The following is a 27,257-nucleotide window of genomic DNA, read 5'->3' as shown; positions in this document are numbered from 1 at the left end:
CTGGGCACCACAGTTCAAGAAGGACACTGACAAACTGGAACGTGTCCAGAGGAGGGCAACCAGACTTCCGGTCAGCGCCATTAGCAAACGGAGAAAATTCCCTTCAGTTGGAGGGGATCGGCTCCTCGAAAATCGGGTCCTGTGCGCTGCGGCGAAGCGGGGACCCCTAGAAATCGCAGGCGCTGAAGCCTGCGAACGTGGAGACTCGGCAGGCACCATTGACCAACTCGCGAGGAAGCCTTTTTTTGAGGCTTCGGAACGGAGCGGGGGAGAAGCGCGGTGCTGTGAGTGGATCGCTGCTTTCGCGGAGCGAAGCCATGTTGCCGTTGCTGGAGAGCGCTGATTTATTCCTGGAACATTCGGACTAAAAATCGATCGTGAGTAGGAGAAATTGGATTTAAAGTTTTGGAACTGGACTAACATCTGAAAGGCTTTATTAACAAAACAACGATTAAAATTGGCTACCGCGGTGGGAAGTGTAAACAGGAAGTCCGCTTCCCTGCCTTGTAAATAGTGTAAAGCATAGAGACTTTGAGCTAAACGTGGGAAATTGATTTGAAAAGAGCTGTTTCCTGACCTGAGAACTTTTGGTGAATCTACCCTTCTGAGGGAGAAAAAAAAGGAAAAGGGTTTGCTTCTTCCGGACTGCATAAAGGCTTAAAGAGCGATCTGTCAGTGAGACGCCTCAGCTGTCAAAATCTGTTAAAGGTAACTGCTGACAGTAAGGTGGATATATTGTGGCCAGCCTCGTTGGAAAAATAACTGAAAAGTTACATTTTGGAACTGTATCCTGTTTTTTTTGCTTACACTTAGTTTCTCTTTCCTTTCTTGTTACTCAATAAGGAAAGTGACTAGTTTGGATGGTGGTAACAGTGTCCACCTAGTGGGACTCCCTGAAATTACAGCAAAGGAATTTTCCACTTGTAAACAGGAACAGCATATTTGGAAAAGGCTTTGACCTTCACATTGTTATGGCAGATGGCCGAGAGAAATTAGACCCGTCAGTTTTGAGATCTGGGAAACCTTGGGGGCATCGAAGGCAATCATCTGCCGGCTTGCCTACGACAACAACACAAGTTAAGTCTAGTGGAATGTCTGAGGAAATTCTAGCCAGTGCCCTGGCCAAGATTAATGAAACTTTACAACAACTTAGCACAAAGGTTGAGGAGACGAATAAAAAGGTTGAAGAGACGAACCAGAAAGTGGACATTGCAAATAAAAAAATTGACTTAAATACAGAAACATTAGACAATTTGGGGGAAAATGTAAATAGTAACACAGAATCTATTCAGAGACTATTGCAAGACTCAAAGTCCATACAGGAAAAAACTGCTGCTGTGGAATTTAAACTGGGGCAACTGGAAACTGAGAAGGTACCAGACCTACAGAAAGAGATTGCAGAACACAAGCTGACGTTGTCTATGATTGACCTTAGAGACAAACAATCTAATCTAAGAATTAGAGCTGTTCCTGAGCTGGAGAAGGGCACCTTGATAGACTTTCTGACACAAGAATTTGCGGAATTTTGGAAATCGGATTTGAAACAAGAGGATTTTAAGATTGTGAGGGCCTTCAGACTGGGGAAAGGAGGAAAAAAGATTAAAATAAGGGACTGTTTGATTACCCTCTGATCCAAAGAAGAGAGGGACAAAATTCTGGGCCTGCATTATGAGAAACCTTTGACAATTCTGCAATCAAAAGTGGAAATTTTCAAAGACATACCGAAACACCTTTTGGATTTAAGACAAGACTTTGGAGACTTGGTGGCCCTGCTGAAAAAAAACAAGATCCTTTTCAGGTGGGAATTTCCTCAAGGCCTATCCTTTAGCTTTAAAGGAAGAAAGACTAAGATAAGATCAGTGGAGGAAAAGAACAAGTTCTTGAGTGCATACGAAGAAGATCTACAGAAAGGACTGGGAAAAGACCCTGCTGTACCGGATAAGAGTCTGCAAAAAAAAGTGAAACCAACGCCATCGACAGATATAGACAAACTTCTGGGGGCTGTTGGGGGAGAAGGAGAGTAAGTACAAAATGACACTGCAAGTATTAAGTTGGAACATTAATGGCCTAAATTCTTCGGGAAAAAGGGGGAGAGTATTTCATACATTAAAAAAAGAACATTTGGACTTGATTTGCCTACAAGAGACTCATGTGACAAGGCTACACCGGAAAATTTTGATTAATAAAAGATTGGGAGAAGAATTTATCTCATCGGACAATGTGAAAAAAAGAGGAGTAGTACTCTACGCAAAGAAAAGCCTGTCACCAAAATTTTTGTTCAAAGATGATCAAGGAAGATATATAGCAATTGAAATCCAGCTTCACGGTCAGAAGTTTTTGATATTAGGAGTCTACGCGCCAAATGAGGGAAAATCAGAATTCTTTAAAAAACTGCATGAAACCCTATTGGATTATTTGGATTTCAATATAATTTTGATGGGAGACATGAACGGAGTAGTGTCTACAAATATGGATAAAGCCCAAAGACAAACGGTGACGAAAGATGGTAGACTACCAAAGACATTTTTTGAAATGACTGACAATATGGACCTTGTGGACATTTGGAGAATAAAGAACCCTTTGGAAAGAGAAGGAACCTTCTTCTCCGAAGCAAAAATGACATGGACAAGAATAGACCAAATTTGGATAACCAGGGGACTGGCCCCTAAGATAAAAAAAGCGGTAATTTGCCCGAAAATTTGCTCTGATCATAATCCAGTAAAGATGGAAATGATACTAACGCCAGTTGGAGCTTTCAGATGGAGGATGAATGACTCCTTGCTTAGGAACGAGGAAATAATTAAAAAGGCCCAGAAAAATCTGAGAGACTACTTTGAGATAAATATGAACACTACGACTGAGAAAAGAGTGATCTGGGATGCTAGCAAAGCGGTGATGAGAGGATTTTTGATACAACAAAACGCAATTAGGAAAAGACACCAAAATGAGAAGAGAGAAAAAATTTTGGAGAAAATTAAAGATGGAGAAAAAAGACTGAGGGTGAAACCGAACTCACAGGAGATTTTAAAAGAGATAAAGTTATACCAAGTACAATATATGAAACTGATGAATCAGGAAATAGAATGGAAGATCAAACAGATGAAACAAAAGACATTTGAATCGGCAAATAAGTGTGGGAAATTATTGGCCTGGCAAATGAAAAAAAGACAAAAGCTTAATACTATTACAAACTTGGTAGTAGAAGGGAAGAATATACAGAATCCTGGAGAGATTCGAAAGTGTTTCCAGAACTACTTTAAACAGTTATATACGCAGGAGACCCAGAAAGAATTAGACATTGATCGGTTTTTGAAAATTAATGGTTTACAAAAAGTATCTCAAGAGAGCAAATCAATACTAAACTCTATAATATCTGACCAAGAGGTGGAAGGAGCTATTCAGGATATGAAATTGGGCAAATCTCCAGGGCCAGATGGTCTAACTGCAAAGTATTATAAATCTTTGAAAGAATGGTTAATGCAACCTTTGAAAGAAGTTTGCAATGAAATACTAAGGGGAGGAAAAGCACCCGAGTCGTGGAAAGAAGCATACATTACACTCATACCGAAAACAGAAGTGGAAAAGACACAGTTGAAGAACTACCGTCCCATATCCCTACTTAATGTGGATTACAAAATTTTTGCGGAAATTATGGCTAAAAGATTAAAAAAGGTATTGGTGAAAGAAATTCATAAAGATCAAGCGGGCTTTCTCCCGGGGAGACATCTGTCAGATAATACGAGGAATATTATTAATATTTTAGAAAAATTGCAGGTCAATATTAATACCAAAGCGGTTTTAATATTTGTGGATGTGGAGAAAGCCTTTGACAATATTTCTTGGAATTTTATGAAGAAAAATCTGCAGGGGATGAGGGTAGGCCAAAGTTTTGAAAACGGTATAGGTGCAATTTATTCAGAACAAAAAGCTAAGCTGATTGTAAATAACGTAGTTACAGAAGAATTTAAGATAGAGAAAGGAACAAGACAGGGTTGCCCAATCTCCCCATTGCTTTTTATATCGGTCCTGGAGGTTTTGCTCAATATGATTAGGAAAGACCAATTGGTTAAAGGGATACAACTCGGAGCTAAACAGTACAAATTGAAAGCTTTTGCTGATGATTTAGTTTTGACACTACAGGAACCAGAATCCAGTACAAAAAGAGTATTGCAATTAATTCAAGAATTTGGTCAAGTAGCAGGTTTTAAATTGAACAAGATGAAAACTAAGGTATTAGAGAAAAACCTTACAGAGATTGAGAAAGAGAGGTTTCAGAAGGAGACAGGATTAACATTAGTTAATAAAGTGAAATATTTAGGGGTTCATATGACTGCTAAAAATGTGAATTTGTTTAAAGATAACTATGAAAAATGTTGGTTAGAAGTAAAGAAAGATTTGGAAATATGGTCAAAATTGAAGTTATCACTGTTGGGCCGAATTGCTGCAATAAAGATGAATGTATTGCCTAGAATGTTGTTTTTGTTTCAAACATTGCAAATTGTGGACAAAATGGACTGTTTCAAGAGGTGGCAAAGAGATATTTCTAAATTTGTCTGGCAGGGCAAGAAGCCTAGAATAAAACTTAAAATATTAACAGATGCAAAGGAAAGAGGTGGATTTGCCCTGCCAGACTTTAAACTTTATTATGAATCAGCCGCATTTTGCTGGCTGAAAGATTGGCTACTTCTTGAAAACACGGACATTTTGGACTTAGAAGGTTTTGATAATGTGTTTGGATGGCATGCATATTTATGGTATGACAAGGTTAAAGAGCGTAAGGCCTTCAAGAACCATATTGTCAGAAAAGCACTGTTTAATGTTTGGGTGAGATATAAGGATTTGTTGGAAAGCAAAACACCAAGGTGGCTGTCACCAATGGAGGCTAAGGCTTTGAAAAAAACTAATATGGAGACAAACTGGCCAAAATACTGTGAAATTTTAGAACAAGTTGGAGAGAAACTAAAGCTGCAGAGTTTCGACAAACTAAAAACTAAAGTTCGAGACTGGCTTCATTATTATCAAATAAGGGAGGCTTTTAACTTAGACAAAAAGATTGGTTTCCAGGAGGAAAAATCTAAATTGGAAACTGAATTGTTAGAGCCTAAAACTAAGAATCTGTCAAGAATGTATAATTTGCTGCTGAAATGGAATACACAGGATGAAACGGTTAAATCTGCTATGATTAAATGGGCACAAGATTTTGGACATAACATTATGTTTGCTGACTGGGAACGGTTATGGACTACAGGTATGAAATTTACGGCTTGTAATGCCTTAAGAGAAAATATAATGAAAATGATTTATAGGTGGTACTTAACCCCAGTCAAGCTAGCAAAAATTTACCATTTGCCCGATAATAAATGTTGGAAATGTAAAGAAAATGAAGGTACTTTCTTTCACCTTTGGTGGACGTGCCCAAAGATCAAGGCCTTCTGGGAAATGATATATAATGAATTAAAAAAGGTATTGAAATATACTTTTCTAAAGAAACCAGAGGCCTTCCTCTTGGGCATGGTTGGTCAATTGGTGCGAAGGGAAGATAGAACTTTTTTCATGTATGCGACAGCAGCAGCAAGAATACTCATTGGGAAATACTGGAAGACACAAGAATTGCCTACCCGAGAAGAATGGCAGATGAAAGTCATGGACTATATGGAATTGGCTGAGATGACCGGCAGAATTCGAGACCAGGGAGAAGGGTCGATGGAAGAAGACTGGAAAAAATTTAAAACATATCTTCAAAAATATTGCAACATAAAAGAATGTTAGAAAGAGGTTGGAAAAAGAATATTAGGTCGTTTTGGCAGATATGATATAATGGATTAAGTAAAAATGAAGTATAGAAATTGATGGGAAAGAGGAGGATTAATTATATTATTGAATGTTAAAATAAGTAAATGAAAAGAAGGTTAGAAGGATCTGCTGGAAATACGATTTAAACTAGAATACAAAGCTGGGAGGTGAGAGGAGGTCATGGAAATAAGTAAAAGGGAAAAGGGTTAGGTAAAGGTTTAATTTGTTTTTTGCTTTATTTTAATGTAATGTATTTTCATATTTTTTGTTAAGTTTTTTTTTTTACTATCTGTTTTTTGTTATATGTTTATTTTATTTTGTATGGCTTTTCTATTCTTTTTTGTAATTTTAAATTTGGAATAAATATCATTAAAAAAAAAAAAAAAAAAAAGAGGAGGGCAACCAAAATGGTCAAAGGTCTGGAAACGATGCCTTATGAGGAACGGCTAAGGGAGCTGGGCATGTTTAGCCTGGAGAAGAGGAGGTTAAGGGGTGCTATGGTAGCCATGTTCAAATATATAAAAGGATGTCATATAGAGGAGGGAGAAAGGTTGTTTTCTGCTGCTCCAGAGAAGCGGACACGGAGCAATGGATCCAAACTACAAGAAAGAAGATTCCACCTAAACATTAGGAAGAACTTCCTGACAGTAAGAGCTGTTCGACAGTGGAATTTGCTGCCAAGGAGTGTGGTGGAGTCTCCTTCTTTGGAGGTCTTTAAGCAGAGGCTTGACAGCCATATGTCAGGAGTGCTCTGATGGTGTTTCCTGCTTGGCAGGGGGTTGGACTCGATGGCCCTTGTGGTCTATTCCAACTCTATGATTCTATGATTCTATGACTCTCCCACCCACTGGACCTCTTGGGAAGGAGGCACATGAAGAAGGGCCTCAGAAGATGATTGTAGGGTCCGGGTAGTGTCAGGCTTTGGAGGATCAGATCCCTCCCACGGTGGCAGCCAAGAGGCAGAGAAAGGATTAAAGTTCTTACCAAGCAGTTTATTCAATAATTCACAAAGCGTGACAAAGGAATGCAGTCTTCCCTAAATAATGGCATTGCTCCAAGTAAAGTCCCCTCCCCTCCAGGTCTCCCCTATTCTACGTCACTCCTGCATCGGCTTATCTGAGCTGTCTGCCTCTGAGCTCTCTGTTCTGCTACCCTCGATGCCCACCTGGCCCTGGAAGGGGGGCTGGTCAGGAATCCTTACCTTTATTATGAATCAGCCGCATTTTGTTGGCTGAAAGGTTGGCTGCTTCTTGAAAACACAGACATTTTGGATTTAGAAGGTTTTAACAACGTCTTTGGATGGCATGCATACTTGTGGTACGACAAGGTCAAAGCACATAAAGCCTTTAAGAACCATATTGTTAGGAAAGCATTGTTTAATGTCTGGGTGAGATATAAGGACTTGCTGGAAAGTAAAACACCAAGGTGGCTGTCACCAATGGAGGCCAAGGCTCTGAAAAAAATTAATATGGAGACAAATTGGCCAAAATATTGTGAAATTTTAGAACAAGATGGAGATAGATTAAAGCTGCAGAGCTTTGACAATTTAAAAACTAAAGTACGAGACTGGCTTCATTATTATCAAATAAGGGAGGCTTATAACTTAGATAAGAAAATTGGTTTTCAGGTGGAAAAATCAAAATTGGAAACAGAATTGTTAGACCCTAAAACTAAGAATTTATCAAGAATGTATAACTTGCTGTTGAAATGGAATACACAAGATGAAATGGTTAAATCTGTTATGATTAAATGGGCACAAGACTTTGGATATAACATTATGATGGCCGACTGGGAAAAGTTATGGACCACAGGTATCAAGTTTATGGCTTGTAATGCCTTAAGAGAAAATATAATGAAAATGATCTACAAGTGGTACTTAACCCCAGTCAAGCTGGCAAAAATTTATCATTTGCCCGATAATAAATGTTGGAAATGTAAAGAGATTGAGGGTACATTTTTTCACCTTTGGTGGACATGCCCAAGGATCAAGGCCTTCTGGGAGATGATCTATAATGAAATGAAAAAGGTATTTAAATATACCTTCCAGAAGAAACCAGAGGCCTTCCTTCTGGGCATGGTCGGCCAATTGGTGCGAAGGGAGGATAGAACCTTCTTTATGTATGCTACAACAGCAGCAAGAATACTCATCGGAAAGTACTGGAAGACACAAGAATTACCCACCCGAGAAGAATGGCAGACGAAAGTGATGGACTATATGGAATTGGCTGAGATGACTGGCAGAATCCGAGACCAGGGAGAAGGGTCGGTGGAAGAAGACTGGAAAAAATTTAAAATATATCTTCAAAAATATTGTAATATTAAAGACTGTTAGAAAGATGTTGGAAAAAGAAAATTAGGCAGTTTTGGTAGATATGATATAAAGGATTAAGCAAAAATGAGTTGATGAAATTGATGAAACAGAGGATGTTTAATTATAATATTTTAAATTAAAATACGTAAATGAAAATAAGGTTGGAAGGATTTGCTGAAAAAAATGATCTGAACTGGAATACAAAATTGGGAGGTGAGAGGAGGTCAAGGAATTAAATATTTTTTTTTTTTTAAATAATATTTATTAAGATTTTCAAAAAAAAAAAAAAGAAAATACAGAAAGCAATAATTAAAATACGTTCATAGCCTTATTTTCATAAAACCACTTTCTGGGACTCCCCCCTTCCCCCACCCCTACCATATTCCTTTTTCATATTGTTGGCTCCACAAGCTCTCAGTTCTGAATAAAAACTTAATTTGTTTAAACCATTATTCGAATTTAAAATTTCTACACTCCACATCAATACCCTTAATAAAACACAAAAAATTACTTTCCCAGGGCCCACCCCATTTTCATTCCACAATTTCCCTTTTTTTTAGTAATAGAAACACCCCACATAATAAAAATATCAGAAATAAGAAGTAAAGAATATAAAAGATGAGACAAAGCCAGTTCAAAAAAAAGAAGTTGACAAGCCTTTGGATTTTAGTTCTCCCCCCCTGTCCCCGGTTTAATTTCCCCCTGACCACCAAACCATATTATCCGCCTGGAATTCTTACAATCCATGAATCACCTATTTCCCCCAACTCCTTGCTGGTTTTTTTTCCTTTTCTTTCCCTTTCATAATTATTTTTAGAACACTTAACTTCAGATCTTTGATAAAGCCCCCCCCATTGTTCTTTCCAAGTTATAGTCCAGTTTCCTCTTGTTCCGCTGCTGAAACGTTCTAATTCAGAAGCTTAGTAAGTCTGCAGGGATTATTGTTATTCAGGAACAAAAACTTGCGTTCAGTCCCTTCCTTTCTTCAATAGAAAATTCTATTGTCTCCTTTAGCTGAACACCCTGTAGACAAAATATTATTTCCGTTTTGCAGCTTTCCCAGAAGATAACCCGTCCTGTAAAATTCCAATGGTGTTTTTTTCACTTACGACCATCTTTGTAATGTCCCGAAACTCCTCTAGGGGGATTGTTATAACTTTGTCTTCTCTAGTCCAAAAGTCCGATTGTTATCCATATTTTCGCCATTTTGTATCCAAGTTTTAACGAGTTGTAGCAAATTGTAACAAATTTAGCCAGCAAAGTCCTCATAATAAAATCCTCTCTGCTTTCCGACTTTGACAGCTACTTTGACAGCTGTCAAAATCTCCGACTCTTTTCACCAGGCTCTCTCTTCAATCACCCCGGTTCCCAGGGGGGGGGTTACGTTTCTTCTCCCTCAATTCATCCTCCAGCACAGTTCTTATGATTCCCCATCGTGGAATTCTTAGTGATTATCAGCAATACAAATCTTTTTGGACCTTGGTTTCCCCGTCCTTGTCTTGAAAAGTTTACAATAGGGGGGGGACTGACTTCCTTTTTAGATCCCCCCCCGCTCGTATCCAATTCAAAAAGAAATTCTTTTTTTCCTCCTTTTAAACCCAGTTTCCAAATTACTCACGGGTTGTTGTCTAAAAGTCCGAATTTTCAATAGAAGAAGTCAGCGCTCTCCGCCGGATGGCATGCGGCTGCGCTCGGCAGGGATAGCAGAGGACTCAAAGCACCACGCTTCTCCCCGGCACCCGATCCTTAGCCTTTAAAAAGGCTCCTTCACGAGTCGGGAGGGCGCTAGCGGTGCCAGCCGAGTCTCCATGTCCACGACCCTCGTAGCCGTGGTTTTTAAGGGTCCCCGCATCGCCGGTGCGGTAGGACCCAGCCCCTGCCGAGCAGACTCCCTCCGGAGCTCGGAGGGAGTCCGCCATTCGGCGATGGCGCCAACCCGGAAGTCCGAGGTCAAGGAATTAAATAAAGGGAAAAAGTTATGTAAAGGTTTAATTTGTTTTTGTTTTATTTTAATTCAATGCATTTTTATATCTTTGTCTTGCTTATTCTTTATATATTTTATTTTATTGCTCTCTTTTTTCTTTTTACTTTGCTCTGTTATGGTTAAATTTTTCCTTGTATTTTGTACTTTTTTTTCTTTTTTTGTAATTTTAAACTTGGAATAAATATCATTTATAAATAAAAACAGAAGATGATTGTAGGGTCCGGGTAGTGTCAGGCTTTGGAGGATCAGACCCCTCCCACGGTGGCAGCCAAGAGGCAGAGAAAGGATGAAAGTTCTTACCAAGCAATTTATTCAGTAATTCACAAAGCGTGACAAAGGAATGCAGTCTTCCCTAAATAATGGCATTGCTCCAAGTAAAGTCCCCTCCCCTCCAGGTCTCCCCTATTCTACGTCACTCCTGCATCGGCTTATCTGAGCTGTCTGCCTCTGAGCTCTCTGTTCTGCTACCCTCGATGCCCACCTGGCCCTGGAAGGGGGGCTGATCAGGAATCCTTACCAAGGACACGGAGTCTGTCAGCTGTCTCTCCCCTGGTGCTGCTGCTTCTTCTGCTCTTCCTCTCCCAATATTTCCCAGCTTCTCCCCTCTGTAGCCTCTCGGTTATGCCCTTCTGCAAACCACTGTTCTAAATCTATACTGCCCTCCTGTTCTCAGGTTGGTTCAGGAGAAGGGGGGGGTCCCCACCATTCCTCCTTAGTCCAGCCCCTGACCGGTAGGAGAGAGTCAGTCCTTGGTATTGTGATCCTGAGCCCTTTAAGGCTGGCACACAGCAACACAAGCAACAGGCAATTCCTGCACTTTTCTCCATCCAAACAAACACTTTTTTTAAAAAAAGGAAAGTAGCCGCCTGTCACTCCCGCATGTGGCTGGCAGGCAGCAAAACTGAACAATTAGAGCAGCGAGCATGACATATACACCCCTTTCCAAAAACTCCTGTATGGCTAGAGCAGCTGCCTGGCCAGGGTGTGGCAAACCAGCCCTGGCACCCCTCCCTGCTTTTCAAAAGCCCCTGCCTACAAGAGAATGTCTCCTGCCCCTTTTGTTAAGCAGCAAAGCAAAGAGAAGGCAAATGGGAATGATACCTTTCAGGTCTCCCACTTTTTCAAAAGGCAGCCCAAGCAGGGGAAGTGAAATGGCCTCAACACTTCTCCCACCCTTTGGGATGACGCAGAAGGATGCCCAGGCTTCCAAGAGAGTTGCCACTGCTGCAAACCGTAGGAAGGAAAAACAAAGAAGCTGTGATCCTACTTCTGCTAATGGTAAGACATGCCGGACATTTTCTCCTCTCCCTGGAGAAATTCAATGAAATCCCACTTTCTCTGCCCATAAATAAGCTGGAGGAGTTTTAAAGACTGTTGCTCAAAGCTCTGTTTCAAATATTCCTGAAGATGCTTCTGTTGCCATTCTTCAAAATGAACACAAACTAAAGTCTGAAGCAAATATTTTCTTCTCGTTAACTTTTTTTTTTTTTGACACATTAGTACACCAGAACTGCAACATGAAGAGGGCATCTCCTCAGCTTAATCTCTGGCCCCATATCTGCATACATTTGGGAGGCAGATTCCCTGCAGTCACTTGCAAGGAACAGCCCTTGGAGAAGCAGCTGTGTCTTAGCCGGAAGGATTTGTGCATCGAAAAGCCAGGATGGTAAGCAGAATTGTAATAATAATAATAATAATAATAATAATAATAATAATAATATGCCACCCATCTGGATTGTCCCAGCCACTCTGAGTGCCTTTCAACAAATTATGGTTTTATGTGTTAGTGTATCCAACAGTTTCTTACAACTGGATCTTGTAAAATGCTGGAAAAGTTGCAGTGGAAAGGCAGATTTACACGGATCAGCAGCGAAAGGATAAGGTGCTTGAACGTTTCTCTGTCCTCTTTGACCTTTGGACCATCTACTGTCTGCCCTGCATTCATCCTGTGCCTGCAGACCTTTCATGGTTTCCTGATGGTTTCTTTGGAACTTTGCAGAGAATTGGTTTGGTTTTTTTTAATAAAAACTAGATTTTAGAAGTAGGCTTCTGAAAACCTTTACAAATCAAGTTAACTAGCATAACATTCTTGAGTGCAGAATTCATTTTTTCTTGGGAGGGGAGTCACAAACACATCCAACACAGATTCTGGGTATTTTGGAGTGGTAATTCTGTGCCATTTTAAAAAAATGCTCAGTCTCTCAGTATTAGCCTCAACACAAGTTTGCAGAGGCCCAGTTTTGGGGCCGGAGTGGGGACAGTTCAGAGACCTGGAGTGGCAGCAGTGACTGCCCAGAGGACTCCCAAGGAGAGGGGAGAAGAGGAGGCTGAGGAACCCTCCACAAGGGAGGGGTGAGGGGCTGCCGGCTCTGCAGGCAAGAGGTGACACAACTGGGCTCCTGAGCCCCACAGTAGTCTACAGAAAGAATGTAGTTGGTCAAGGGAGCCATGGACTCAAAAAGGTTGAAAACCTCTGCTCTAGCCAATGATCCCAAACTGTCTTTGACGCTGAAAAAAAGACACAACCACAGTATAGCTCAACTCTTGTTTCTTGGGTAGCTCATTGACAGTGCCAGAATGAGGGTGGTGTAGGCAGTTCCCCCATCCAGGTATTAATAATAAAACCTATACTTCTACGGGTACCTACTCAAAGTTAAACCCTGGGTTATTGAGTCACCACAACTATGACATAATGCACTTGAGAGCATGCGCTGAATGGAAGGTGGGAGGAGGAAGGGTGCCAAATGAATCTTTGGGGCGCCAAATTTTGTCCTCGCTCAGGGCGCCATATTCCTAAAGTCTGCCCCTGCCATTGAGTGAGATGCCTTTTTGTGCATCTCAGCTGAGCTGAAGTTCCTCCTCCAGATGTCACTGGACTGCAACTCCCATCAGTTTCCCTGATTACAAAAGCAGATAAAGAAGCCGGTTTTGTTTCTGACACAGTTCATTAAAATGGCAATCAGCTTAATCTTATGGCTTAATTTAAAAACACAGCTAAATGAGCAAACAAATGATCTCAAGATCTTGATAGACCCAGAATTGTTATAGTCATCTGCTGATTTTCCTTCTCTTTTGCCTCTTTCAGAAAGTCATCCTACCACTGATTGTTTTGCCCCATGGGTTTTGCTTCCTTGGCCCCTTCAAAGCAGAGATAAAAAATGGCAACATTGTCAAGCAGCCTATTAATATGAGCAAAGGATGATTTGATGCTTTGAACACACACACACACACACACACACACACACACGTAAAGGACCCCTGGACAATTAAGTCCAGTCAAAGGCGACTATCTCACTATATAAATTTGTTTTCCTACATTTTGTTAACAGTTATTTTCCAATTCAACAAAACTAGTGATTCCTGCTCACCCAACATTGATGCTTATTCACCCAATTATCCAATTTCATCCTCTTTAGCATGTTTCTTAATATGTTCTGCTCTTTTCTTACACTTCAACCCCTGCTATGGTCTTCTCGTATGGGAAAGAACCTCTTAAATTGACTACAGACTGAGCTATAAGGCCGTCTTTAGCATAAGCTCCACGGGGGTGCAAAGATCCGCCCAGCGCCCCCAAATTTAGTTTAGCTCCCAAATTAACTTTTATTATGCTTGTGTCACTATTATCATTTGATAAATAGTGCTCACACCTGCGCAGCTCCAAAAGGAGGGCTTTTTTGTGTTTTTTGTTTAAAACCAGCTTTTCTAAAGAAGACAAAGAACACGTGTAAAGTGTAAAGACTCCAGGCATGCGCTTACAGTCGTAGGGAGGTGTCTGGAAGATGAGACGGGCGGGCATTGTGCGCATGCGTGGGAGAGCCGTCTCGGGCAGCCTTTCATTGTGGGAGCAACCTTCTTTCTAGAAGAGCTGGGAGGGCCCTTGTGAGCACACATATACGAGTTCTTCTTGGGAAGGTTCTGGAGCCTGCGCACACTCCCGTCGCTAGATAGGCGCGTTCTCTTTCTGTCTCTCCCTCTTTCCTGTCACTCCCCCTCCTCCCAGCTTTGGTGAGCGGCAGGCATGCGGCGCAAGATCAGTCATGTGAAAGGTCATCCCTAGCTAACAGGACCAGTCGTCAGGGATGGTGGGAATTGTAGTCCCAAAACATCTGGAGGGCCAAGTGTGGCCATGTCTGCCTTAAACAGTCCTCCTTAAAAGATTCTCAATTTGTGTCTCTAATCATTGCCTCAGTTTTGCCCTCTCTGCATATTCCAGGATTTCCACCAGCCATTCTTCCTTTGAGGGTATCCTCTTATCCTTCCATTTCTATACGTAGAGAATCCTTGCCACTGTAGTTACATACATAAATACAGCTGAAGCTTTCTTTGGAATTTTGCTTTCTAACATCCCCAGCAGGAAGAATTCTGGCCTCTTGGGAAAGGTCACTTCATCCCCCCCCCCCCTTATGTATCATGTCCCAAAAGGCCTTGGTCTTCCTGCAGATCCACCGCATTTGATAAAATGATCCCTCACAGTTCTTGCATTTGCAACACTTGTTTGATACATTCTTATACATTTGAGCTAGTTCTTTGTAGATAGAAACCATCTGCACATCTTAGTTGCTCACTAAGTTTCAAATTTTGTTGAACTTTTTAAGCTTACATGCATTTTCCTGAAAGCTGAATAGATCTCTGTATAGAACCCATTTAGGCTGCATGTTTATTCTTTTATGCACAGAGGCCTCTTTAACTGTGTGTCTTTGTGTGTGTGTGTGTGTGTGTGTGTGTGGTGTGTGTAACTGGTCCTGAAAGCAACTGCCTCTCCCACTCTGGAGGACACAGCTAATGAATACCAGGCCATCTAGTCTCGGTTCTAAAACTTCCAAGGAAGGCCAGTCCCACCTTCCCAGGTAATCTGTTTCTGAAGAAATTTGTCTTTGTTCATGCTTCAGTCATAAGGCATCTTTAGCAACCTTGCGGTCAGGGGCTTTTTAGCAAGAAGGGAGAGGCACCAACGGCCACGCAGGGAGGAAAACATGACCCCCCAGGACCAGACTACGGCTGTGCCGAGGCAGAAATCACCACTTCCCTGGAGCCCCAGGGAAGTGAATTCCTCAGCAATATTTTGGGAGATGTACGTGGGTAGCGCTGTGGTGTAAGCCAGTGAGCCTTGGGCTTGCCAATCGGAAGGTCAGAGGTTCAAATCCCCGCAACGGGGTGAGCTCCTGTTGCTTGGTGCCAGCTCCTGCCCACCTAGCAGTTCGAAAGCACGTCAATGTGCAAGGAGATAAATAGGTATCATTCCAGCGGGAAGGTAAACGGCACTTCCATGCACTGCTCTGGTTTCGCCGGAAGTGGCTTAGTCATGCTGGCCACATGACCCGGAAAAACTGTTTGTGGACAAAGGTCAGCTCCTTCGGCCAGCAAAGCCAGAGTCGTTCGCGACTGGACTTAACTGTCAGGGGTCCTTTTACCTTTTTACAAGTAGCGAGCTACACTTCCAGAGTAGTTTAACAATCAATCCCTCTTCCCAGGCAAGTTTATTAAAACTTCAGCTGTAGGGAGACCTTGGCTTAGGAATTGGGTGTTTATCCCTCCCAGTCCCCGGCCAGGGATCTGGGGAACATCAGGGTTATCCAGAATATGTGGGGATTGGGCTGGCTCTGGAGAACGTCTGTTCTGCCCCCCATTTCGACACCGTCGCAGGAGGAGAGCAACGACAACCTAACAGCGTATGGCCAATGCCTCCCCTCAAAACAACCCCTTTAATGGGGAATCCTGGGATCGGCGCCGTGGGGGAGGGGTCACTGCTCCCCCCCCCCCCCCATTTAGGGAAGACAGACTAAAGGATTCCGCCCAAGGCCTGAAACCGCCAAAGTTGTGACGTTTTGCTACGGGGAAGGCAAAATCTGCCAATGCAGAAAAATTCCTTTCCAGCCCTTCAACAGCGACCATAACATAGCAGCGCCTGCGTACCTGTGGAGAAGAGGTTAACCTGCAAAAGAAGGCTTAACTGAGGGAGGGCAGGGTGGGAGAAGCTCTGGAGCCGACTGAGAACTCCCAGGCAAGTTCTGCCCACTGTTGTGTGGGCTGGTCAGTCCCTCCCCTTACCTGGCCAACTCTCTCCTGGCAACGCAGGAGATGTCCACAAGTTCTACTCTTATGAGAGATAAAAACTTTACTTTCTCCACTTTGCTCCACCCCCTTGTTCATTTTGCTGGCCTTTTTTGACAGTATCCTTCTTGAGGTGAGGCTGTAAAGACAAATATCTAGAGCCATATCTCTTGCAGAACTCAACCCTATCCTGGTCTAATAACATTTAACATGATTTTCCTGTTCCCGGTTCTGGTTCTGAACTGCACTTATCAATGAATATCTCCGGAAGACATAGAACTCTCTCAGCTGTTCTTTTAAACATTTATGTCATCAGAAGCAAATGTTTCCTTCCTGGCAAGCATTTCCTTCCCCCGTTAGGACCTCCATCCCTCTCATTTTGCCCTTCCTCCTTCCCATTTGTATAAAAGGGGGCATGGGATACTCCACAGACTTACAGGAGGGACACCAGAGCTCTTTCCTGCACGCCCCAATAACAGTTTGCCAGCAACTCTTTGAAAAACCAAGATGGTAAGTGGAATGCTTTGGGGACGGTTGGTACACAATTTTTTTCTTTATTCTAGATTAGGTTTAAATGGTGGAAAGGGGGATTTGAGGTGTGGAGAGGGGTGTGCAAAGGCATGCAGAATTATGAGGATTAAGTACCTCACTTGCTGAGGCTTTCTCAGACTCCAGGCTTATCTGGAGGCTTATCCACCCTTACTTTTCCTCTGCATTTTCCAGGCACAGTCTGTGCTTTTTAGCAGGGGTAGGCAACCTAAGACTGGATGCGGCCCAATCACCTTCTCAATCCGACCCGCGGACGATCTGGGAATCAGTGTGTATTTACATGAGTAGAATGTTTCCTTTTATTTAAAATGCAACTCTGGGTTATTTGAGGGGCATAGGAATTCGTTCATATTTCCCCCCAAAATATAGTCCAGCCCACCACATGCTCTGAGGGACGGTGGGCTGACCCATGGCTGAAAAAGATTGCTGACCCTGCTTTATAGCTTTAGAGCTCACATTTGGGGATCAAATCCAAAGCCGGGATTGCTTTTGTAATTCTGGAACTGTCCCTGGAAAATCAGAGCATTTGGAGGTTATGCCTTCTCTCTATCCAGACCCCCATTCAGACCAGTGCTCACAACATTATTTAGTTATCTTTAGCTGGGGTAGTGAAACTTTTTTTATATAAATTCCAGTGCAACCCCGCTGCTCAGGTTAATTACTTAGGACTCATTACAATGACCTACAGTTGGAACTCTCACAGCAACAACTCCAGGGTACAAACCACATAGCCTGAGCTTCCCTCTGACTGTTTTCTTTCCTGCATTTGTCAGGAAATTGGCCGGGGGAATTGGCCAAAGGCATTTTCTTGGCCAACCTGAGCATCACCCTGTGCTTTAATGTAAATAGTCATTTATCTCTGAACGCTCCTCTCTTTGCTGTGGCTCAGAATCCAAAACTGATGGACTTTGAGAACAGATATATACAGTGGTGCCTCGCAAGACGAAATTAATTCGTTCCGCGATTTTTTTCGTCTTGCGATTTTTTTCGTCTTGCGAAGCATGGTGTTGGGAAAAGCTTCAAAAATCACCAAAGTCTTCAAAAACCTCAAAAAAGGCTACCACACCACGTGCTATGAGTTGCTCCTCGAAGTCAAGTCGCAACTGTATTAAGGGTTTTAAGAAAAAGGAAACAAACTTGCAAGACATTTCCGTCTTGCGAAGCAAGCCCATAGGGAAAATCGTCTTGCGAAGCAACTCAAAAAACCAAAAACCCTTTCGTCTTGCGAGTTTTCTGTCTTGCGAGGCATTCGTCTTGCGAGGTACCACTGTAAACAAAATCGATGTTTCTGAGGTATTGAATGCTATGGGATTTGTGGGGGAGGGCAGTTTACTTTATAAAAAATCCCACTAAGTATAAAATGACCCAACTCAGCTACTGAAGTGTATAAGCTTAATGTAGAGGGAATTTTTCAAAGGCCTTGGGTTGAATCCAGTGCGAATCATACCCAGAGTAGATCCATTGAAATTGATGGACAAGACTAACTAAAAGGGTAAAGGGACCCCTGACCATTAGGTCCAGTCGTGACCGACTCTGGGGTTGCGGTGCTCATCTCGCTTTATTGGCTGAGGGAGCTGGCGTACAGCTTCCGGGTCATGTGGCCAGCATGACTAAGCCGCTTCTGGCGAACCAGAGCAGCGCACAGAAATGCCGTTTACCTTCCCACCAGAGCGGTACCTATTTATCTACTTGCACTTTGACGTGCTTTCGAACTGCTAGGTTGGCAGGAGCAGGGACCAAGCAACGGGAGCTCACCCCGTCGCCGGGATTCGAACCGCCAACCTTTTCATCGGCAAGCCCTAGGCTCTGTGCTTTAGACTAACTTAGGCACATTAATTTCATTGGCTCTGCTCTGACTAAAATTTAGTCACATACAATGCATTTTTTAACAGCAAGAGAGGCTATAAATATGATAACACCATCTTGAATGATTTGTGCATGTGTGTGCCTCTTTTGCAGAAAATCCTCTTGAGCCTGGCTGCCTTGTCTTTGACACTTGCCTTGTGTCAGGGATCCTGCATTTTTCGCGAGCCCAAAGCAGAGATTAAAGATGGTAAGTTAATAACAGCAGCAGCAACAACAACAGCAGCAACAACAACAAATGATGTTGTCAAGCAGCCTATTCATTTAGCCAAATCAGTATTTAATGTTTGGGAAATGTGTTCCTGACTATAGATTTTTTAGCATACACCTACCAAATCTGCTCTTGCAGAACCAGAACACAGACCAAAATGCAGCTACCTTCAAAATCTACAGTTCTCTGGATGTTGTGATGCTGCTCAGAGTCTAAAATGACCTGTCACTGCTCCCGTCTCATCTTCTCATTGATGAGTCCCTGCTTAAGCTCTTACTTTTATTATGTATTTTGTGTTCTTTATATTGTATTTTTAGGTTGTGAACTGCCCTGAGGATGGTATATAAATAGTAATAATAATAACTGATAGAAATTGAAACGGCCAGATTCCCCATCCCCAGGGCACCCCATTCACTCCCACCCTGTTTTAAGCTTGGAACCACCGTCTGCAGACGCAAGCAGGAGACTGCATGGCCGCAGTATAAGCAAGACAGACGTCCAGGGTCACTACCTTTCTTGTCAGCAACCAGGACATGCAAGAATAAAGGTGGCAAAGCTTCCCACTCCACTCCATGTCAGGAAACACTTTACCTACTACATTTTCACTTATCAGGCTGCGGTCAGAAGCACAGGAGGAGCTGGACAAGTGGACAAGTTGCAGCCACTGTGCTTCTCTTGAGCAGTCTCTGCATTGTGCTGAGCAGCAGCTTCTGATTTCACGAGCTGTTTGGGGGCTGATGTTAAATGTATAGGATTTCTCTCCCTAGGTCAGCCGGTGCTGCCCACTGAGTGTACTGATCCCATTGATGGGAGCAAGCATCCATTCGGCTCCAAGTGGAATACACCGAATTGCATGGAATGCATATGTAATGAAATGGGAATGGCGTGCTGTTCCAGGTAGGCCAAATACCCAGAATGGCACTGGGTCTATTATTTTGCCCCGTTCTCTCTGGAAGACCTTCTGCTCAATAAACATTACATCTGATAGGTTGCATGTCCAGAGTGCCTTTCCAATCATCTGATGACCAGGCATTCGCTGCGTGGAAGCTTGGACTTTGGAATCTCCCTGAGTCCCAGATCCTCTCATCCGGAGACCACCTAGGAGCTGGTGCTGGGGAGAGGGACCCCGATGCACCCAATGGAACAGGACCCCTCCTCTTTCCTGCACCTTCCTGTCTCCTTCTGTCTCCCTCCTGGCTGGCCTCTTGGTTTCGCACCAACATTTTGCTACACCCTTTTTTGTGCATGGGTGCTGCCCTCAACAACCGCAAACATATGGGGGGGGGGGAATCATCGTACAGCAACATGCAATGGCATATTGTGCAAGACATGTCCTTTGTGCATTCAGCTTGGGTTCCCCAGGTGAATTTGGCCTCAGGCCAAATGTTTTCCAAGGGCTTGGTTTTCCCTGGATGGAGCAAACATCTTGCAAAACTGCTTTTCTGCCAGGCAGTTCCAATCATTCTTGGCATGTCCTAAGTGAGCAGGAGAAAGGAGCGCTCCTCTACAAGATCTCCATAAGCTCAGGGAAACCTTAGTTTACACATTGTTCTTCTTCTTCTTCTTTTTAGGTACTTTGGTCATGTCGAACGTCAGGGATGTAAAACACTGTTCAATCCAAACAAATGTGAATATGAGTTCTATAAACTGGATGATCCCTCCAAGCCCTGTCCCTGAGCTTTACAAATCCCACCCAAATTCCTTTCATGTAAAAGAATCTGAATAAATCAGTCATATATGCATTTCAGTGTGTATCTGTTGTCTTTGCTTGATATCACTACTTGCAGAATTTGGTACATATCATAATGAAAGTGATGGACATGCCTATCTCAGCTATCAGCATCTTTTTAGAATCATAGAATCATAGAGTTGGAAGAGACCACAAGGGCCATCGAGTCCAACCCCCTGCCAAGCAGGAAACACCATCAGAGCACTCCTGACATATGGCTGTCAAGCCTCTGCTTAAAGACCTCCAAAGAAGGAGACTCCACCACACTCCTTGGCAGCAAATTCCACTGTCGAACAGCTCTTACTGTCAGGAAGTTCTTCCTAATGTTTAGGTGGAATCTTCTTTCTTGTAGTTTGGATCCATTGTTCCGTGTCCGCTTCTCTGGAGCAGCAGAAAACAACTTTTCTCCCTCCTCTATGTGACATCCTTTTATATATTTGAACATGGCTATCATATCACCCCTTAACCTCCTCTTCTCCAGGCTAAACATGCCCAGCTACCTTAGCCGTTCCTCATAAGGCATCGTTTCCAAGCCTTTGACCATTTTGGTTGCCCTCCAAAGGATTCTAATGGATTATTAAATCCATTATTTTAGATTCTAATGGATTATTAAATATTGCTCAATTTGATATACACTGTTTATTTTAAAATTATTGTGACTTTTTTTTTTGTATTGGATCCGATACAAGTCACTCACCAATCACAATTCTGACTTGGCTGAACCCCCTGACAGACAGGAGTGGCCAGGCTGGCTCATTTAACAGAGGTTGCTTAGAACATGCACATTGTGCTTCATAACCTTCTGCCTAGAAGGATTAGAGACTCACCTTTTAACATTTATTTTTATTATATTTGTATACTGCCCTCCACCCAAAGATCTCAGGGTGGTTGGCAGCATAAAAATACGAAATAAAAACACAAAATACATACTAAAAACAGCAAGAGTAAAAGAAAAGAAAAAAGAAAACTACCTCTCAAGAAAGGAGGAGGAGTGGCGTTATATGTCACGGATGTGTATACCTGTGAAGAGATCCAAGATTTAGAACCTCAAAGCCAAAGTGAGAGCATTTGGGTCAAAATTAAGGGCGAGAAGAATAACAGAGACCTCATTGTGGGAGTTTACTATAGATCCCCAAGCCAAATGGAGGACATAGATGATGCCTTCCTGGAACAGATGGCCAAGCATGCAAAAGGAAGGGAGATAGTAGTAATGGGGGACTTCAATTACCTGGATATTTGTTGGATGCCAAACTCAGCCAAGAGCATAAGGTCAAACAGATTCCTCACTGGCCTTGCAGACAACTTCATTGTCCAGAAAGTGGGAGAAGCAACAAGAGGAACAGCCATTTTAGATCTGGTCCTAACCAATGTTGATGACCTGGTTAGTGGGGTAGAAGTGGAAGGATCATTAGGCGCGAGTGATCATGCTCTTCTGAAGTTTACTATACAGCGGAAAGGAGCAGCCAAGCATACTAGGACTCAATTTCTTGACTTTAAGAAAGCCGACTTCATAAAACTTAGGGAAGTGCTGGGTGAGATCCCATGGACAGTAATACTAAAAGGAAAGGGAGTTCATGATGGCTGGGAGTTTGTTAAGAGGGAGATAGTAAAAGCACAACTTCAGGTAATACCAATGAGACGGAAACATGGAAGGTGCCTAAAGAAGCCAGGGTGGCTATCTAAAGAACTTTTAACTGAGTTAAGATTAAAAAAGGATGTGTACAAAAAATGGAAAAGGGAGGAAACCACCAAAGAGGAATTCAAACAAATAACCAGCACGTGTAGACACAAAGTCAGAAAAGCTAAAGCACAGAATGAACTCAGGCTTGCTAGAGAGGTTAAAAGCAACAAAAAAGGCTTTTATGGGTATGACCGTAGCAAAAGGAAGAACAAAGAAACAGTGGGGTCGCTCAGAGGAGAAGATGGTGAAATGCAAACAGGGGACACAGAAAGGGCTGAACTCCTCAATGCCTTCTTTGCCTCAGTCTTCTCCGATAAAGAAAACAATGCCCGACCTGAAGAATTTGGAGCAAATGATTCAGCAGAGGAAACACAGCCCAGAATAACTAAGGAGATAGTACAAGAATACTTGGCTAGTTTAGATGTATTCAAGTCTCCAGGGCCAGATGAACTGCATCCAAGAGTATTAAAAGAACTGGCAGATGTGATCTCAGAACCACTGGCAGTCATCTTTGAGAATTCCTGGAGAACAGGCGAAGTCCCGGCAGGCTGGAGGAGGGCAAATGTTGTCCCTATTTTCAAAAAGGGGAAAAGAGAGGACCCAAATAATTACCACCCAGTCAGTCTGACATCAATACCAGGGAAGATTCTGGAGCAGATCATTAAGCAAACAGTCTGTGAGCACCTAGAAAGGAATGCTGTGATCACCAATAGTCAGCATGGATTTCTGAAAAATAAGTCATGTCAGACTAACCTGATCTCGTTTTTTGACAGAATTACAAGCCTGGTAGATGAAGGGAACGCAGTGGATGTAGCCTACCTTGATTTCAGCAAGGCATTTGACAAGGTGCCCCATGATATTCTTGTAAAGAAGCTGGTAAAATGCGGTCTTGACTATGCTACCACCCAGTGGATTTGTAACTGGCTGACTGACCGAACCCAAAGGGTGCTCATCAATGGTTCCTCTTCATCCTGGAGAAGAGTGACTAGTGGGGTGCCACAGGGTTCTGTCTTGGGCCTGGTCTTATTCAACATCTTTATCAACGACTTGGATGATGGACTCAAGGGCGTCCTGATCAAATTTGCAGATGACACCAAACTGGGAGGGGTGGCTAACACCCCAGAGGACAGGATCACACTCCAAAACAACCTTGACAGATTAGAGCACTGGGCCAAAACAAACAAGATGAACTTTAACAGGGAGAAATGTAAAGCATTGCACTTGGGGGGGGGGGAATGAGAGGCACAATTACAAGATGGGTGACACCTGGCTTGAGAGCAGTACATGTGAAAAGGATCTAGGAGTCTTGGTTGACCACAAACCTGACATGAGCCAACAGTGTGACGCGGCAGCTAAAAAAGCCAATGCAATTCTGGGCTGCATCAATAGGAGTATAGCATCTAGCTTAAGGGAAGTAATAGTGCCACTGTATTCTGCTCTGGTCAGACCTCACCTGGAGTACTGTGTCCAGTTCTGGGCACCACAGTTCAAGAAGGACACTGACAAACTGGAACGTGTCCAGAGGAGGGCAACCAAAATGGTCAAAGGTGTGGGAGGACTTCCGGGGTGGCGCCATCGGCAATGGCGGACTCCCTCTGATCTGGAGGGACTAGCTCCACACGAAACGGGTCTTTTCCGCTACGGCGAAGCGGGGACCCATTCAAAAATCACAGGCGGATGAAGCCTGTGACCATGGGACTTGGCGGGCACCCTTAGCGCCCCCCCAAGACGCAAAGGAACCCACTAACGGGCTCCGAAGTGAAGAGGGGGAAGTGGCGTGTTGCTGAGAGTCAACTGCTTCTTCCGTGGAGCGAAGCCGCATAGCCGTTGCCGGAGAGCGCTGCCTTTTTCCTGGGACAATTTGGCTTCTAAAATAATCACCCGTGAGTACTTAAATTTCGGACAATTGGATTTTAAATAAGGACTTGCGAGCAGAAAGGAATTGGACTTAAAAATTTACTTCAATTTGGCACTGAAACGGGAAGGTCTAAACAGGAAGTCAGCCTTCCGTTTCTTTGTAGACAGATTAAAGCAAAGACAAGGTAAACTAAGCTCAGAAAATCGCTTCTAAAAGATTAACTTTCATCATTTAAAATTGTTGAGCCCCCCTTCGGAAGCAGGAGAAGAAGGGGGATTTTTTTCGGACTGTTTAAACCTGCAGAAGTGAGTTTAAAGTACAGTAACTTTCCACCGTCTTGATCCTGGAGCGGGGTGTCAGGACTGACTTTTTTTTTGAAGCTCATTGACCAGAGGCAAACGTTTTTGACAGTTACTTAAAAGAAGTGAAATATAGTGATTCCATTGTTCCCCTTTGCATTTTAAAGGAACAAATATCGACAAAATATTTGAAAAAAGGAAACTTTGTTGCTAGATTTGTCCTTAAAAGAAAGAACTAATAGAATTTCCCCCCCTAGAGGGAGACTGTGAAACTATAACCAATTCCAGGGAGCTTGCAGCTGTTACAGATTACAATCGCGGGAATAGACTTTTGACCTTGAAGGACAATGTATTCAGAAGCTCTGTTGTGTGCTCTCTGTAAAACAAATGCCCTACTGGAACAATTAAATGAGAAGACGGATTTGATGACTGATGCGATCAGAATTTTTGAACAGGCAGTGGGAAACTATATGGAGCCCACCCAGGAATTAAATCAGGAGTGTGCCCTGACAGAACAGATGAGAGAAGAGGATGTTGCTGAATCTTGGGCACCAGAGATAGAGGGAGCTGTGGCCCTGCAGGAACATGAGCTTTTGGATTTGACAAATGAACTTGGAAAAAGCCAGATTTGGAAAGGTAAAGTTTGGACTGGTTTGGAAATGGGGGGTTGGATAGACCCCCCTATGCAGGGATGTTTGGACTTTTCAAGTCTGGCAATGGGCCGTGAGGTGCTTGGGGCTGTGGGGGCTCTTAATTTTGGAGGGATTCTGAAACATGTTTTTAAATACCACATGGAGTTTAGTCTGGACTATGGAAAAGGGGCTGATTTGTTGAAAAGGGTCAAAAACATTGCCAAGCTGGAGTTCCCACGAGTGAAAGGAGAATATGAAGAAGAGCCGCGGAAGGGACATGGAAGGGACTTAAGGGCCTCGGATATAAGGTTACCAGGTTAATGCGCTAGATTAATGGGATAAAAAGGACTGACAAAACCCGTGACCAGGAGGAAGGGACGCTGGATGAAGATTGGATTGTTTTTATATCTTTTTTTTTATTACTAGGATTGTTTTATAAAATTGATGAATGTTAGAAAAATGTTGGAACGAAATTACTTGGCTTTAGCAAAAATGTTTAAAGAATTAGGTAAGAATATTATGGTTATGAGAAGTTGGTAAAAATAAGATTTAAGTTTTAAGTTTTAAGGTTCTTTATAAGATAAAAGGAAAATAGATTAAGGTAATGTAATGACAGAATATTATGAAATATGGAAAGGATTTGCTGCAACAATTAACAACTAGGATCCAAAAAAAGGGAGGAGGAGGAGGTCAAAGAAAGAAGGTAATGAAAGTTGAGGATTCGAGAATGATGGATTTGTTTTTGTGTGTTTGTTGTGTATTTTTGTTTTTTGAATTTGTATTGTTTGATGTGGTTTGTTTTTTCTTTGTTTTTCTTTTTCTTTTCCTGCTTTATACTCTTTTGTAATTCTAAAAAATTTTCAATAAATATCATTTAAAAAAACAAAAACAAAATGGTCAAAGGTCTGGAAACGATGCCTTATGAGGAACGGCTAAGGGAGCTGGGCATGTTTAGCCTGGAGAAGAGGAGGTTAAGGGGTGATATGATAGCCATGTTCAAATATATAAAAGGATGTCATATAGAGGAGGGAGAAAGGTTGTTTTCTGCTGCTCCAGAGAAGCGGACACGGAGCAATGGATCCAAACTACAAGAAAGAAGATTCTACCTAAACATTAGGAAGAACTTCCTGACACTAAGAGCTGTTCGACAGTGGAATTTGCTGCCAAGGAGTGTGGTGGAGTCTCTTTCTTTGGAGGTCTTTAAGCAGAGGCTTGACAGCCATATGTCAGGAGTGCTCTGATGGTGTTTCCTGCTTGGCAGGGGGTTGGACTCGATGGCCCTTGTGGTCGATTCCAACTCTATGATTCTATGACTCTCCCACCCACTGGACCTCTTGGGAAGGAGGCACATGAAGAAGGGCCTCAGAAGATGATTGTAGGGTCCGGGTAGTGTCAGGCTTTGGAGGATCAGACCCCTCCCACGGTGGCAGCCAAGAGGCAGAGAAAGGATGAAAGTTCTTACCAAGCAATTTATTCAATAATTCACAAAGCGTGACAAAGGCACGCAGTCTTCCCTAAATAATGGCATTGCTCCGAGTAAAGTCCCCTCCCCTCTAGGTCTCCCCTATTCTACGTCACTCCTGCATCGGCTTATCTGAGCTGTCTGCCTCTGAGCTCTCTGTTCTGCTACCCTCGATGCCCACCTGGCCCTGGAAGGGGGGCTGATCAGGAATCCTTACCAAGGACACGGAGTCTGTCAGCTTTCTCTCCCCTGGTGCTGCTGCTTCTTCTGCTCTTCCTCTCCCAATATTTCCCAGCTTCTCCCCTCTGCAGCCTCTCGGTTATGCCCTTCTGCAAACCACTGTTCTAAATCTATACTGCCCTCCTGTTCTCAGGTTGGTTCAGGAGAAGGGGGGGGGGTCCCCACCATTCCTCCTTAGTCCAGCCCCTGACCGGTAGGAGAGAGTCAGTCCTTGGTATTGTGATCCTGAGCCCTTTAAGGCTGGCACACAGCAACACAAGCAACAGGCAATTCCTGCACTTTTCTCCATCCAAACAAACACTTTTTTTAAAAAAGGAAAGTAGCCGCCTGTCACTCCCGCATGTGGCTGGCAGGCAGCAAAACTGAACAATTAGAGCAGCGAGCATGACATATACACCCCTTTCCAAAAACTCCTGTATGGCTAGGGCAGCTGCCTGGCCAGGATGTGGCATACCAGCCCTGGCACCCCTCCCTGCTTTTCAAAAGCCCCTGCCTACAAGAGAATGTCTCCTGCCCCTTTTGTTAAGCAGCAAAGCAAAGAGAAGGCAAATGGGAATGATACCTTTCAGGTCTCCCACTTTTTCAAAAGGCAGC

At 43.0% G+C, this 27,257-nt stretch overlaps 1 long non-coding RNA gene across 1 annotated transcript in view; it reads left to right on the top strand.

Annotated features, from left to right (window-relative positions):
• The window catches only part of LOC308483575, a 50,018-nt gene extending 30,406 nt beyond the window's left edge, over positions 1-19,612 (top strand). Inside the window, exon 3 of the long non-coding RNA XR_013989691.1 lies at positions 19,530-19,612. This is a non-coding gene — a long non-coding RNA (uncharacterized lncRNA). The remainder of the gene's footprint in view (positions 1-19,529) is intronic.
• The last annotated feature ends 7,645 nt before the right edge of the window (positions 19,613-27,257 follow it).

This window comes from Podarcis pityusensis, assembly GCF_964106645.2.
Source record: "Podarcis pityusensis genome assembly, chromosome: 8".
In the NCBI taxonomy this organism is placed as follows: domain Eukaryota; kingdom Metazoa; phylum Chordata; class Lepidosauria; order Squamata; family Lacertidae; genus Podarcis; species Podarcis pityusensis.
This window is presented reverse-complemented; position numbering and strand designations above follow the sequence as displayed.